At 44.3% G+C, this 16,863-nt stretch overlaps 1 protein-coding gene across 1 annotated transcript in view; it reads left to right on the plus strand.

The window, feature by feature from the left end:
• BRINP1 (BMP/retinoic acid inducible neural specific 1) overlaps positions 1-16,863 on the plus strand; it is an 89,904-nt gene that overhangs the window by 29,607 nt on the left and 43,434 nt on the right. The gene's annotated exons all lie outside the window — the stretch shown is intronic.

Below are 16,863 nucleotides of genomic sequence, written 5' to 3' on the forward strand. Positions count from 1 at the left end.
GGGGGGTAACAGAAAAACCATGTGTGTGCAGGCAGTATTTTCCCATGGGCAGAAAGCCAAAAGCACTTGCAGAGTAGTAGCAGCATGCTAGACATTATCTATGTGTGGGGAAGAAAAATGAGTTGAGCTCATCCCTTGGCCTCCAGGGAGTGCAGCATCCCCTCCCCTCGCACGAGACCGCGGAGTGAGGAAAGATTAGAAAGGGTTGGAGACACTGTCCCATCTTGTCCTCTTCATTCAAAACAGCCCAGAGGGGAAGAAACAGCCACAAAAACTAGAAATTATGCTGCCAAATTTCCTTGAACGATGTCTCACTGACTTTGCTGCACACAGGAGCATAGAAAATATGCTTTTTTTAATAGACTTTTTTCCTGGTATACCCCCAGCTTCCTCGGCTGCACTGCCTGACAGCATACACTCTAGCTGAGAGTGCAAACCTCTGTCCCATGCAGTGTCCCTAGCAGCAGCCCTGCCCGTCGCTAAAGAGCTATTCAGCCCTGAATGCCACCGCAGCAGTCTACAGGGGCTGTAGTGAGAGGGAAATGCATGCAATGTATGTGTTCAGACACATCTAACGACTGTCACTGCAGGTCAGGCCAGAGATCCATCAAGCCCAGGAATCTGTCGCTGAGAATCATGGAGAAACAGGGCTGGAAGGACCTTGAGAGGTCATTTAATCCCTGCCTCTTCCCCAAGGCAAGATCAGCCATACCTGTGTCACATTTGACAGAGGTTTGTGGGTAACCTCTTCTGAAAGGCTTCCCGTGACAGAGAATTCACACCCACCGCAGGCAACCCATTCCACGGCTTTGCTGTCCCCACCTTCACAAAGGAGCTAAAATCTCTTCTGTTGCACATTAAGCCTGTGACTTCTGGTTTTGTCTACTATGGGTTGAGGAACAAATTCCCAGTGTGTTTGTAGGAGAGTGCTAAGAACTTGAAGGCTTATCTCAGGCTTCTCCTTTCAGAACACACAGTGTGATCTTTCTCATGGGAGACTACCAGCTTCAAAAGATCAGGAGTTTAGGCACTCCCAGCTCAGGGGAGCTACATCTGACTCTGTTTTTAACAGTTATTAAGAGATAATTTTGAATTTTTCTAATACCCTTTTGATCCAGTTTAGAATTTGTGTCTCCACAGTCTCCTGTGCTGATGAGTTTCATAGTAAAATTGCATTGTGCAAAAAATACCCTTTCCTTTTGTTTGTTGGAAAACTGCGACCTGTTCATTTTATTGGATACTCCCTTCTTTCTGTGCTACTGAAGAGAGAGAATACATGTTGCCTCATCGCCTTCCTCACACCTCAGTTAAAGCTTACTCGAAGGGACCCTCCCAGTTAGGAACATTGATCTGCAGAGGAGATGCTTGCAGTGACATCCAACCTTATTGTATGTTATGTCTTTGCATACACACGCTCTCCTCAAAAGAAGACTTTTGTAGTTTTAAATATCTGATGAAATATTTCAGAATGAAAGATACAAATAAAGTCCCCAATGTCTCCGCTGTCACATAATGAAGGAAGGGATACAAGTTATCTGTTCAGATGTGGTGTGAATGACAGCAGGAATACTGGGAGGGACAGCACTCTCTCTGAAGCTGATGAGGAGGGTGGTGTGGTGGCTGGGTGAGAAACTACAAGGAGAAGGATGGCAGGACACATAATACCTATGTGATACATCACTAGCAGCACACAACAGGTTAAAAAACTGTGAAAAGGGTTTCAGACTAGAGCTTTATACATAGGAAGAGGAAAAGGATCTGTTTTATTCCATTTCTACTAGATATTGCCAAGGCATTTATCAAAGGACTTCTAGCAGGGGGAGGACATACTTCTTCTGACATGCGAGAAAATGAGTAGCAGCGTTCTGCATGCCCTGCAGTCTCCTGGGTGTGGGGAGYACTCAGAGAAGGGGCTTGCAGATAGTCACATTTTGAAGGCAGCATCACAGGGAAGGAACCTCTGAGGCAAGCAGGGGCAATACTAAAGAAGTCATTATTTACAGAGGAAACTGGAGGTGAGAGAGAGGCCAGCAGAAGAAGGGAGGCAGAGAATCCACAGAGATGTGGGAAAACTGAAAAGATCATCTAGGGAAGTGTCTCTTGGCCAAATATCATGCTCTGGTCTGAGGGAGCAGAGGGCTTTGGAAAATCCAGCTGCAGGTGTCATGGTTCAAGCTGCTGGGAGCTGAGCACTTTGGAAATGTACGCTCTGGGACTGACTTCTGCTCCCACTGCAGTCAGCTGAGGAGGAGGAGGAAGCCCTACTAGCTTTAGTGGAGAAGATGGAGCCATTAGGTAGGAGAAGTTGAAGGGCTGTTTGGTTTTAACATCTGGCCCCATTTGCAAGACCGCTCACTTTAAAACTGGGCCCATGCATTTTTTTTAAGCAGTGTCAAAATCAGTCTAGCTGTGGTGAGTGAGTGGAGCTATAGCCACTTTTAGCAGTTAAAAACTGGACTCTGAGCACACACACTATCCAGAACATGCCATTTTACTGAAAGTCACAGTGGGAAAATCTCATTTTGTGGGCTATTTAAACTGACTTCAAGAATCTGTAAAGCTGTTGGGATTTGGTCAGCTGTTTAATTCCAAGTCACTTTCCTCCCAAGTGATGTCTCTCAGTTGCTTTTTGCACTAGGCTAGGAGGTGCACATATTCTGCATTAAGGCATCACTCCTTTCCTTAGGAACACAGCTGCCTTGGAGCATGGGAATTTCCTTTACAGTCTTCTCTTTCAGTACTCCTTATTTCCCAGATTTTTTTTGGTCAGTTGGTTTGTCCCTCAGTCAGGCTGTTCCTCTGGGGACTTGGGATTTTGCTGAATAAGGCTTGCCCCAACTACACCTCTTCTCCAATAGCAGCAGAACTCAAATCAGCCACGGTGACCAAGGATTTGGAGTGGCTGTGAAATCGGGGAGAGGACCTCACCCGTCTCTAATTGGAACACTGTCACTTGTTTAGTGGTGATTTCCCCAGTGTCTTGCTGTGCAGGAACATGGACACAGCACATTAGAACCGTGTCATTTACACTGAAAACCCACAGAGATAAAACCACTGTCAATGTTACACAGCAACTTAAGGCAAAAAGAAGGATTTTCTTTTTTTTTCAGGTGACTTTAAAAAGGAAACAACACCAGATTAAAACAACTGAAGTCCACATATTTGTCAGCAGCAGGCCAAGAACATGCTTTGGTTAGCAAGGCTATTTTATATACTGCAGCAGCACAATTCCTGTAGAACAGCACAGCTGTCGATACTTTTCCATAGGATGCCTAAATCCAGATCTACCATCCTAGCATAGAAAGGCAGTTCTCTGTTACTGTTTCCAAAGACTAAATGGATCACACTCTCTCCTTCTGTGTATTATATTTTAGCAGATTTTAGGCCTCTTTTTCCCAGATCTTGAACCACTGTTTTTCCTGGTGTCTTCAGTCAAGTTTTGCACATTGCATGCAATATTTGGAGAAAGGCAAGTGAAGGAGGGGAATTTTATATTGAATCATGGACAGTAGGGGTAGATACAATTGCATTAAGGAGACACATTAATCAGCATCGATTCACACTAATAAGGCTGGTTTAGGGGGGCCTCTGGCAGGAAAATGCTGCTTTGATCATTATCTGTGCACTCTGATGCTAATGCAGATACGATGGCAGATGCTGAGAGTGGTTTGTGGGATGTCTGAATATTCATTATGACTATCCCTGTTGTTGTTCCTAATCATGAGAGCCTTAGGTATGAGGTACTGCACAAAGGCAGGAAAACAGACAAAGCTCAGCTTGGCTTGACTTTGGGACTAGGGCAGTGTTTAGACTAGAAAACACCCCTGTTACCACAGCACAGTAGGTAACAGCCTCAGTCCACTTTTTTGAAGTACAGTGTTGTGTTGGCCTTTTTTTTCTCCTCCCAGAAACTGATTATTCATATATAAGGCAAAGCAAAAGAAACAGTAGACTTAACCCTTGAATACACTATGCAACTATCCTAGCAGAAACATTGGCAAAAGGGTATTTAGTTAATGATGTTGTTCAGTCTAGCAAGTTCCAGAAAAATGTTTTGGTTGTTTGGTGACAGAGGTGAGACAAGAGACAAAGAGGGAAGTGGTGAGATGGTCTCAGCCAGCTGGATGGACAGGTTGGCCCCAGCATAGCTGCTATCAAGCCACTGCCAGGTTTCCTACAGCAAGGCAGGGACAGGACATGCCTGTCCCAACAGAGCTCACAGGCAGACTGGCAGAGAGACCACATAGGTGTTATCTGTATTCTTGCCCCAGGCTCATGATGTGGCCTTGGGAGAGTGAGCTCATGTCTCTGTGCCTCGGTTTCCCTCCCTGTGAAAGGGAGATGACAGCCTTTGTCTGCTCTAGGTCACTGCAGAGAGTTAATTAAATGCTATGAGACATCTGGACACAAGGGACAACAGCAGTATGCAGTTGGTGACCACAAGGGGCAGGAAGGGGACTGTGAATGTGCAAGGAGAGATATGGATTTTCCACGTGTGGGAGTTTCTTCCAGTTCCCAAACTGGCAGTAGGACAAGGGAAATCCGACTGTTCAGGACAGAGCAGCAGGGCAAGTTCCCGTGCGGAGTTCCAGGGGTGTGAAAGGGAGATCCCTTCACCTTGCGGCTTCTCCCGCAGTAGGATCATTTACAGGCCGCCTCATTTCATGAAACAGGTAAAAATAAAATACTGCCCAGACCTCTGCCAAGTCTGGTTGAAATGTGCCATTGGATTAAAAAATTAGTGGGGGATGTGACAACAAACCAGTTGGTCTTGTCCCGTCCCTCTGCCCTTAGAGCAACAGGTCAAACTGACCTCTTACACATGTTATTTAAAGTAAGGTCCCCGGATACATAAAAAGGAAACTACAGCTCCTGAGACAGGAAAGACTCAGTAACTGGCTGGAGAAGCTAGCCATAAATTGGTTGGGATGGTGCCTGGGGGAAGAAAGTTGACTTTTTTTTTTCCAAAAAATTGCTTCCCTAGGAGGGTGGTGCAGCTCTGAAGCAGGTCACCAGAGAGGGGAGGGAGATGTCCAGCCGCAGCGAGTCTCAGGGCTTGGCTGCACAAAGCCACGGGCGACGCGCTCGAGAGCTGTCGATGGTCCTGCTTCGAGTGGGAGGCTGGATCARGGACCCCCACGGGCCCTCCTGACCAGCATTTCTGTGATTTCTGACTCAGGGTGGACACTAAACTGCATGCTCATAAAGGGATTCACACTGCTAAATGAAGCTCTGGCCTCACTGGAGATTTTTATTTAGTCGTAACAAACCCACAGATCTGAGCGGCTACATGCTCTCTAAATGTGTCRTTCCCTCTGGAAGGAGGAAGAGAATTATCATGGAGCAAGGATCTTTACTGTGCACGTAGCATGGGCTACAGTYGACTTAGAAATGCATACGCTTTTCTGCTGCTTAAATTTTCCCTTGGAGGAAAAAAAAAAGAAAAATGAAAAAAAATATATTGTCTCACAAAACTGTCTCACAAAACTTTCAAAGTTTTATGGCACCACAAATTAAAAACAATGAGCCAGATTCTCCGTGACATAAATATGTGAAGCTGTTGACTTCAATGAAAATTCAGCAATTTATTTGCTTGAGAATCTGTCCAGCTGTTCTAGCGCATCCAGCAATGCCCAGTTCCCCCAGGCCCTACACAGAGAGAACCGGTGTTTATAAGGCTGCTTGCCCATGTCGTCTGGCTGGGAGCATTACAAGCTTTTACTATTTCTAAATGAAAGCAGAATGCATATCCTAAATGTGGGCACTGGACTTGGTCAATCTGGCTAGTGAACTTGAGCTTTTATGACTGTTTTTAGCTACTTCTACTAAAAAAGATTTGCCTTTCCTGACCAGATCTTCCAGGCGTGTTCCATGTAACCCTGTGATTAACACTACTGCAGAACTGATCTGGCTGAAAACTAAGCTGGTCAGAAAGAAGTAAAAAGAAAAAAGTTAATTTTCAGCCAGATCATTTCTCCAATCTCGTTCATTGTGTGGTGAGATACTAGTAAAGAGTTGGGACTAGGCAGATGGAGGCAGGAAAGGGATTGGTGAGAATATTGTTTTCAGCAGCAATGTGGATTGAAGTTGCATTAAAGAGATATTGTGAAATTGCATACTAAGTTTTGGCAGAAACACGATCTATTAGAGTTGCTTTCATCATTTTTTCATCCCATTCTTTTTCTTCCATCTCTCTCTACTCCTCATTGACTCTTTTTGGTGTCTCTCTATTGCAGTGAATTTAATCTACTGGTCACTAAAGCTGTACAAATAATTGATTTTGTGGTTCACTGGCTGTACTGAACAAAAATAACATTGAAAAGTGTTGATCTTAAATGGATATTTGCTCAACTTTTCAGTAAAATGGTAAAATCAAAACATTTCATTTTAGGTTCAGTGAAATGTTTAAGCTTTGTTGTTTGGTTGTTGTTGTTGTTGTTGTTGTTGTTGTTTTAATCCAGTGAAAACAATAATTTCCCCAATTTTCAAGGCATAAAAAATCACCTCAAAACACAAGATCAACTAACATCATTTAAAAAAACGTCAAAAATGAAACATTTTGATTTTGAGCGTATTTTATTTGGCTGTTTGCTTTTGAACTTGCTCATTCAGTTTATCTTGAATTTGCAAATAGTTTTGATGTCCTTGAAACAGTCAAGGAAAAAAAAAAAAAAAAAGATTGGCTGGCCGTACTGCTCACTCTGAGACTTTGAAATCTTAAAATTCCCTAGTGTTCAGGTTTGACCTTCCTTGGGTTCAGCTTTTAGCACCTTAGGATAAAGAAGAAAGAGCTTATTTTTTTCCCCAGTGCCACTGGGCGAGGGAGGTGCCGCCAGGACGGAGCGGTGCGAGTGCCGCTGTGCTGTGCGAACGCTCATGCTTGCTCTGAACTCAGACGGGTGCTGAGACCCGGCTGCTAATGCCTGAGACAAGCCGTACAACACGGGCACCATCCCCGTGCCTCTCTCACACACAAATCCTGGCAAGTTTTCAGTCCTACTCCAGCTGTTTGGATGCCTGAAGCATCCAAAAAAGCACCGTGAAGGTTCTTCTCAAACAGCATTAAGGTGATGCTTTGCTTTGGTACAAATTGATAGGCTCTGTTAGGCTTTTTAGTCTTTGTTTTGGCTTTTTTAGTCATGCTGAAGTTCTGCTGTCAAGGTTTTCCGAAGAGGTTTTTACACTATCAGTTTAAAGGGGACATCAACTTTTATGTTTTCTAGTCAGAGGCAAGGCTTTTTTAGGAGAGGCAACGTAGCAGTTGAAGGACGAGGGAGCTGAGATGAAAGGAGGTTCTTGCCTCGATGTGGAATGAGCAATGGAAATCTGCACAGCATTGCATGGCAAAAAAAAAAAAGAAATCTCCRTAGTTTACATTATGCATGTAAACAAGTGATGTACATTGGTTCGTAATCAGTAAATGCCTTGTAAATAAATGTGTGTAAACCAAAAATTTAAATCAATTTCCATAGTGCATGTAAACAATGAAGCTTTCCAGTGTTCCCTTCAATGTAAATGTTAATCTAAAAATGACATTAATACAAGTTTATGCAACTTTACAAGAGAGCCAGAATTTACATTCCTGTCTCACCAGTTCTAACACTGCAGCCTGGCAAACACAAGCCATCCAGGAGATGGGTGTAAACCAGCCAATTCTACCACGTGGCCTCTCATTTACCCACAACCTTCATTCTTCATGCAGTTCAGGGACCGGTGTTGCTACATTCCCTGCATAATGCGTCTCCCTGCGTATGAAAGCTTTTAATATATTTGCATAAGCAGAATAAAGGCAGGGGTGGGGGATGGCAGGGAATGGCTTGGCCTGAGCTGAACAGCATTTAGTCCTGAGAGCCTCAGGGCTGAACAGACAAGGAACTTGGCCTTCGCCTAGGCCAGAGGAGCAGCTGCTTTGGCTGTGTTTGGATTCAGATGGTGACGGCTTCAGCACGTCATGGGCAGCTGCAGGACTTGACAGAAGGACGCATCCCTCCTTCTCTTTGATATTGTTGAGAACAGAGGGCAAATGGAAGGATAAACGGCGCCRGCCTTTGATAGACTCCGAATGGCTGCGGTCTTGTAACACAACATCTGGCTGAGCTTTGGGGTAGGTCAAACCCTCGTCTGAACTCAGCAGCTCACGCCCAGGCCTCAGGGAGCATTGCAGATGCAACATTAGCTGTTCAGGTCCTGATAGGGCAGTCCTGCTTAGGACGCACTAAGAAAAGCTTGTGCATGAGCTAGATGACTAGCAAGGCATGTCAGTAACTGGTTGCCCTGCCTGCTGACCTGGGTAAACTCTTCATCAGCTGAGCTTTAGAACAGTTTTGCATAGTACAAGCCAAAGCACTAAAACTCCGAATCCAGAGTGAAATATCTTAACCATGCTCTCAATAAATCCCAGAAKCAGCATAGACAAATATTTTTAGTCATTGAACTCTTCCAAAGGAGATCTGCATTCTCTTGGGCTAGRAGGGAACTTTCTGCAGAGCCCCCTCTGAGATCTTGCCTAGTGAGGGGATATTTTTGCCTCTGCATGGAAAGTGTAGGACTTTTCCCAGCAGGCCTCCCAAGGCTGCTCCCTAGCAAGCTGCGACTGCAGTGACTCTGCACGTTCATCTCTGAATTCGTCAGACTAGCAGACTACAGTCCAGTGGCTTGGGAGCATATTTTAAAGGCTAACAAGCCAAGGAGAAGCCTTCACTCTTCTTTTGTGATCAGATTATTAATTCTGCTTTTAAAACAGGCAGATGCTTATTTCAGCAGAGAAGCTGTTACATTAAAAAAAAAAAAGTCATCCTGTTAGATGCATGGAATAATTTTGTTCTGGCACCAGTAGCACTGGGAGATGACATGACTGTACCTATTATAGGGGGGGTTCTATTTCTGGATCCCTCTAATGTTTCCCCTGGGTTCCAAAAGTATGCTTTTTTTTTTTCCTCTCTTTTTTGCTGATTGCCACCCACCAGGCTCTGTAAATGGAACAAGATGTGTCCCACTGGGGCAGTCAGAGCCATGCAGGCTGTTTTGCCATGTTATCCTTCTGCATGCAGGTACAGAACCCAAGGACATATCTCCTGAAAAGAAATCTAGGAATCAGCCTTGTTTGGAGCAGGAAGCCAAAAGGGTTTGGGCCAGCCCTTTGCACAAGGATCTCCTCTCCAGGCAACGTGAGGTCCAATATGCCCATGCAGAGCTGTGTGCTGTGGCATGGGCACACTAGCGGAAGGGGCTGACACAGCACACAGGCAGCTCGGTGCAGCCGTGCTTCCCTTACAGAGGTAACCGGGCATGTGGTACCAGCACTTCTCCTTGGGGGTGGCGTAGAGGCACTACTTARGCAATGCCCCACTGCCTTGTGCTGGGTCTGTGCACTAAGGACCCTGTGAGGTGATGACCAAGCCTTGAACGTGCCCTGGACACTCTGTGTCTCGGGCAGCTAGACCCAATCTCACACACATCGCGCTTCACAGACTTCCACCCCRACACAGCCATTGACAGTAAAGCATTTACCAGAAGCTGCAACGAGGTTCCCTTCACCAGGGAGCAAATTTTTTTCTGGTTAAATAAATCCTATCAGGTGAGAAATGCTGATGGGGAGGGGGAAGAGAGAGTGGGGAGAGAAGGGTAGGCAGAATTGGAGCTGGCAGATCTCAGCAGAATTTGCATTCACTGAGCCTGCCTGGGGTGGAAGCAAACTGCAATGCAGGCTGCAGGAGGATGCTGGCTTCTCCTCCCTCCCTGCTGGACTCCTCGCAGCTGCCTGACTTCTAAAYGCTCTGCTTCAGCAGGCCTGAGAGCCTCCCCATCCTGATTTTTCTGTGGTGTGGGAAAGCCTCCARCCTGCTCTAGAGCAGGTCCTGAAAGGCAAGTCTCGAGGTCTGACACAGGCAGCTGCGAGCAAGGCGAGGTTGTGGTGTAGTGGAGGGATGGGATTCTGTAAAGTATCTGCTATGCTTCTAAATCAAAGTCCCCCTGACAACACAGAGCAATAAATGCTCGCCTGGGGGCCCGGCTCCTCCAGTCATGTGATGATGTCAGAACCTGAGCTTTAATTAAGAAAGGAGGGCAGGGAGGGAGGGAAGAGTCTCTAGCCCTTATGAGTGCAAAGGAAAGCTTGGAAACATGACCTGTGTGCAACCAACAACTGTTTTAATGTGCAGACAGCTGCCAGCAGAGGGATAAGCAGCTGGGAGAAGGAGCCATGACAATAAATTTCCAACCAGATCAGGCCTTCTTGTGCTTCTGCTTGCAATGGAAAATTGCCTTTCTAGCTGAGGAAGGGAGAGTCTCCCTAAAAATTTTGCTATGGTAAAATTACACCAGGGCACCCTCCCTTGCACGTTCATGTCTCAGTCTTGCTGGGCCAAATGCTAATGCTAACATAGCCTCTGCCTGTGCACAGCAATCATCTAGAGATGGCAAGGGCCAGCTGACTGCCACTGTGTTCCTGCAGGCTAAATTGTGTCTATAGGGCATAGCACTTTTTAAGCGGCAACATGGCAGTCCTCTGCTCCAGGCTTACTGCAGGAGGTATATTGCCTCTTGGAGTTCCTCAGCCACAGATTCAAGGGTCTCCTTTATTATGCGTGTATGGCATGCCACCCTTCAGCACTTGCTGGTCAGAAAGTCCATGCTGCCGTAGGTGTGCTTTCTGCCAGCCAACAGTTTCAGCAAAGGCASGGAGCAACTAGACATTTCAGAGGAGACCACTTAAAGAGAAACCTCTGGATGCTCTCCAGCTCCCAGGAATATGCCTTTGGCAAGGTTCATGGAAGAAGAACTTTATTTGATGGCTACCCTCTCAGCCAACACACCTGGGACTGAACTGGAGACTCAAATACATCTGATATTGCAATAACCTCTCATTCCCATGAATGAGTGTCAAGAAGAATCAATGGAAGAGCTGTTCCATTATAACTCATAGCTAGCACCTCTCTTTGGGCTTGACTGGCTTAGCGATAGCTCTTACAAGCATCCAGACACTGAGCCCTGTGCTGACATGGCTAGAGATCTTCTAGTTTCCACAATAAAAGTGCCCCTTTGCAAGCTGCAGCAATGGTTTCGTGGTCTGTTAGTCACTGGCTGGTCTCATTTTGAGAGTTCCTGGAGCACAGATTGAGTTTAAGCACTGATTTCAGCAGCTGACAGTGGCAGTCTACTCAGGGGATTCAATCCAGACAAGAACACAATCACTCTGACCAGCGAGAAACACTACCTCCCCACAGCTACCTGGAGATGGAAGAAAGGACTAGATGAAAATGAGCATTATCAGGAGGGTAAAATTSTCTTCATTGTCCATATAGCCCAGTCTAGTCTTGCTTTGCTTTTTCTCCCCTTTCCTTCATATTCGTTCTTTCCTTTTCGGCAAAGGAAAACCTGCCTATTGAGCATTCAGCAYTAAATATTTCAGTGTTAGCTTCCAGCTCTTGAGCAAAAAAAMCAGAAAGAATGTTACTTTTTACCGCCCTCCAAATATCTGGGATTCTCCCTGGGGAGTCCAGCCACACAGCCTGGATAACGCTAATAAGAGATCCCGGTTAAGAGCAAGTGAGAGAGACAGGAAAAAAGAAAAGAAGGTTGCTTCATCCCCGGTTAAAGCTAAATGAAGAGTCCTTACCAGACGAAAATGTTCTCCTTGCAAAAGGAGAACATTTTTTTGTCTCCCTTCCCCCCTTTCCCTCCCCCTTATTCATGAGCAGACTGCGAAAGTCTCAGATTTCTCCCCCACCTGCCAAAGGACTCCCGACTGTTTCTTGGGAGTATTTGATATTTGAAATCTGTGCCGTACCAATTCAGTAGTTGAGTGTTGCCAAGTCACATGATTAACTCTATCTCAAGACTATTTAGCGTGTCTTCAAAGCCCCCACTTTTAGTGTCCTGTGATTACGTAAGAGTCTCAATTCAATTTTTAAAGTAAGTTTATGGCCCTCATAATTGCAGAGGAAAACTTGATAATACGACTCCTACATAGTCAAAAAGCAGAAGGCAAAAAAGAAAAAAAAAAMCTTAAAGTTTATCAGATTTAAAAAGTCTCATGAATTTTAAAACCAATCTCTTAATTCTTTTTTGGAGCCTGACTCATGATTTTCAAACAGTTAGCGATATGGCTGTAGGGACTGTAAGGCTGGTTTGTTATCTTATTAGACAACTTACATAAACTATCCAAACCCATGGAGACTCAGAGATTGAGTATTGCACTTCAGTACGCAGCTGGAGAGAACAGTGTCTTGTCTTCTGTATAGATCAAGAGGATCTCCTCCTAATCCAGGTCTCTAGCCACTACTGCAGCACAAATATTTCCCCAAATGATATTAGTGCTAATCATATGAATGAGAATAGCCATAATATTGATCTTCATAATGCTTAGGTTATTAAATTTGAGTTTGAAGGTAGTTTTGTGGGGTGATTCATAATAGTAAACCTCGTCAGCATGCATGAGCACGGAAAGCAAGTCACAGAGCAATAGCACTGCAAACCCAAAGAGAAATACATTCTAGAGTTTTCCACCCTACTATGAGACTGCACACTGAACAAACACATATAACTATGTTAGTAATGTCAGAGCTGATGTTCTGCTAATCATTTGATAATCTCAGATGAGCTTAATTGATCCGAAGGGGGAGAAAACCATTTGGATAATGCAACAACCTGTTCTAATGATTCTAAGAAGCATAAGCACCACCTATGGGCAATTTATTCCTGGAATATTTGCACAGCCCCCTACAAAGACAGGAATACTCCTGTGACAAGATGAAGGGGGAGTAGCCACTACCACCACATACGGTAGGCTTGCCTTCCACAGACATATTATTTACTCGGGCTGTCCACATTCAGTTTACAGGTCACGCATACTGAAAAGGTAGGAAGGTAGCAGAGCACACCATGCTCACGGCTGTTCACAAATCTCATACATGCCTCTGTGTATACTGTATACATGATCATTATTTGAGATGCACTCAGAAATTAGGGTGGCCGAAGTATCTTGTATGGCACGGACTCAAGAAGTGGTGCATCTTGAGACATTTATTGTTTGCTTCTAAGCATATTTATACTAAGAAGTTAGCTGCTTCAGTGGTTTCACAGATACACTTTGCTAAGCCAGGCATCATGCACATTATGTCACAGGTAGCCAATCATTGCACCGATCACGCACGCAGTGATCACGTCTTGTACCTTGCTACTTGTTTAGAAAAGCTGTCTTGCTCTTAACCTTGGTTCCCACTGGCTTCTGCTAGTTTATCTGTACTTTCTCAGGATGTATCATTCCCAGCTGCACCAGTGTCCTTGGGTTTGTTTGCCTGAGGCTCCTGTTGCTTGCTACTTGCAACTTTCCACCAGTTTAACCCTGTCATGACCCTCCACAGTATCTCACATGGCCCTTGGTGGATAAAAGGAGATCTGAAAATACTTTCCCATGAAATAGCTCTATAGCAAGGAAAGGGAAGAGTCCAACCAGCTATTCTAGTACATGACAAAGGAGGAATCAAGAATATGGAARAAGTTAAATTCATAAGCTTACAGGATAATTGACCAACTGTATTTGGACTCCCTTTTCTTCTGCAGAAGAGTCATAAAAACAGGCTTAATGTTTTCACTCCTGGGGACTGAGATATTTTCATCATGACTTTAAAAAAAAAAAACATAAATGCTTTATCTCCCCACTTGAACAAATCAACTCCATTGGTGATTGTATACTATACAACTGTGGATCAACCTTGGAAGGAAAAGACATCATATGCACTGTTGCTATCCACTAGCTGGAAAACAAGTTGCTCAGCCCCCTGTCAGGGTCTTYTAAGTGTTTGTACCACTGGGATTGGATGTGCTCTCATAGAGGTGGGGATCATACAYTGAAAGAGGAGGAGACCTGGGGTAGTTCTGGAAGGAAGTGGGGAGACAAATGACAAAGCCTTTTGGTTTTAGTTGTAAGAACATTGTCTCAGTGAGATAGAGAGTATTTTCCTCAAAATGTTTTATTTTGTTATCACTAGTGTTTCAAGCTGATGAATTGGTTTCGACATATTTTTGAAGTCCTGGGCTCTCTGGTCACTAGTGACTACAGTGAAAGAGAGAGATCTAAGGAATAAGCCATTTTGACAAAGTTTTGTCTAATGAAAAAAAAAAAATAGAAGCTGTTCCAGATTCTTCCAGCATGGAACAAAGCTGGATTTTGAAGCCCTGAAAGTATCTACAAAAAGGAATAATCTCTTGGACAGCTCTATCAAGAACTGAAGTCAGAGCTCTCCTGAACGTGAGCAATTTAAGCTTTGTCTGGAGACACACAGTTAAAGTCCTTACCAATTACAGATGAGTTACCATGAGGTGCCACGGGGACAGTGCAAAGGGACTGAGTAGTAAAGGATTAGCCAGTGCACACAGAAATATTGAGCAACTTACCACTACCTCCTATTGTGCTTGTGCCAGTGGAAACCCTTCTTAGAATGGCATATTTTATTCAGTTTTTAAGAGCTCTCAATTTTTCATTTAGGAAGGGAAGCTGGAGCAGCTTCCAGTCTGTAATCAATCAGCCTGCTTTTGCAGAAAAGCTCTGAGGAAGAGCTCTTGCTCCGTAGGTCCTTTATCTTCCCTGTGAACTCACAGAAATTATATTTCTGAATGGAATTAAGAGAGAGGAAGAGGGAGAACTACAGTCAGTGCAATGCTCAACTAAACCTTATAGATTGCCTGCTTCTAGTAACTAGCTCTACCAAAACTATTCCCAACCACAACACTTCTATCTCTAGATGGAAGAAGCAGATGATGATCTAAAGAAGGTTGGCCCAGACTTTAAAAAGGTATTTAAGTACTTGGTAGGGTTTTCAACTGACCAACTGCCAAATTCCTATAGATTTTAGTGGGCATTAAAAAATCTGGGGCTTTTGAACAAGAACTGTCACAATCTTAAATGAGGCTGGCAATAACATAAGCCATAGATTTATTATCTGTGTTAATAAATCACTAGAAATACACAATGATAAAGGGAGTAATAACAGGCACAGATCATCCAGGGATCCCAAAGCTCTTCACAGCCATTACTTAGGGTTCCTTATGATAGCAGAAAAGGGCTGTTTTTTGTTTGTTTGTTTCAAATGAATAAATTTATCATTAGTACAATATTATGCAGTTCATCAAATATATTATTCACCAGCATATTTGTCAAAATAATAGCTCAGTCATATATTATCAGAGCTAAACATTTATAATGTGTGTATATCCAGTCATGATATGATTTATGCAGGCTTTTGTGGAATGAGTTAGTTATTGACCAGTTTAAATCACAGCTCCCTTGTGAGACAGAGGCGTATTAGACTGTGAGCTCTTGGTGAACTTGGACCATCTTTTCTGCTGCATGGTGGTTCAGCACCTGGTGCCACAAGCACAGTTCCATGGCTGGGTTTCCTTTCGAGACTACATCGATACAAATAATTATAATTTTGTTTATCTACAGCCTACACCAGGTCTAATCTCAGGTAGGGAAAAGTCAGCCACTGACTCCAGACCAAAGCATGTCTTAAGTGCTCAGCATTGTTGTAGAACCAGTACCTGAACGCAATGCCAAGGTCCCCATCCCTTCTTAGGTATTTCAGCTATTYAGTGTCTCTTCATCTCCCAGTTCCAGGAAAAGATGGTTTAGGAATCCCAGTTCCCTGCTCCCATTAATAGGCCACACATTCTTGGTAACACTGGTAACAGAGGAGCCCTTTACCACATTCGTCCCAGCTCCCTTTCCAGTACCAGCTAGCTGGCCTCCTTCCACAAGTGCCTCAGCAGAGGGAAACTACGTGACCGACACTCTCACTGACTCCCATTGTCATTCGTGACCAGCATCCCAGAACGCTGCAGCTTCTTCCATGCCTTTATTGGTGTCAAACATCACAGCCTCTCCCTTGGGTTTTATTAGGGAAGCTGATGCCAAATCACCCAGCTTCCTCCTACTCGATAAAAAATGTTTATAACCCAGTAAATTCTAACATATCAGCAGCTTGTTATGGAGGGAAAAGGTCACTGGGATAGAAAGAAAAAAARAGATGCCCTTCCATCGGAAATTCTGGCTGGGTATATACAAACAAGTCAGCGCCAGGAAAATATCTTTTGATATGATAAAGTCTCATAATAGAAAATGTTGCTGCAATACAGGCCTCGTTTCTACAGATAAATATTTAATATAGATCACTAAAGATTAATCGAGTACAGAAAAGAGTCTCTCCTATGSTTGGTGTAAAGAAAACATCTTCTCGTTAATTTATTATGGAGCCTGAAATGAGAAAAATCCTATAGAGAGAAATGCAGGGTACGGTTTCCATAGAGAAGCAGCGCACCACACCAGAATTTATTTAGTGTGTGGGCAGAGGCCTTCCCAGAACCAGCTGCAGCGTGGCGTTCATGTGATAAAAAATCCCAGTGTAGGAAGCAGCCTCACAGGCTCATCATGTTTTTCTGGGAGTAGTCTGGTTCCTGCAGATCTCAGGGTTTCCAGAAATGGTGAGACCGTAGAGTCCATGGGCTCCAGAAAGCATGTTCCACCTTGGACGAAGACTGTCTCACTAGACTGTATCATAGCACATGTAACGTCTCAGCCTGCTCCTTCAGGAGAGGGCACTGAGCCTTTTTGGAGTAAGTAATGCTCAAAGCTCAGTGCCAGGACTGGAGCTCCCCATCTAATCCTAAAGGCTGCTTGCTTTAGTCAGAAATCTCCGTAAGCATTTCCCTGACAGTTTCTCCAAGGAATTCATTCATTCATAGCTGTGATCCTGACTTTACTGGGCAGCAAAAGGATATCCAGGGCCCTGGGGTGAAATTTCCATCTCCTGTGATGCTGGGATGTGTTTAGTCAGCTCCACTGTGATCGGTAGATGACAGTAC

The sequence above is a fragment of the Apteryx rowi genome, unplaced genomic scaffold, assembly GCF_003343035.1.
Source record: "Apteryx rowi isolate R43461 unplaced genomic scaffold, aptRow1 scaffold_16, whole genome shotgun sequence".
NCBI classification, from domain to species: Eukaryota; Metazoa; Chordata; class Aves; order Apterygiformes; family Apterygidae; genus Apteryx; species Apteryx rowi.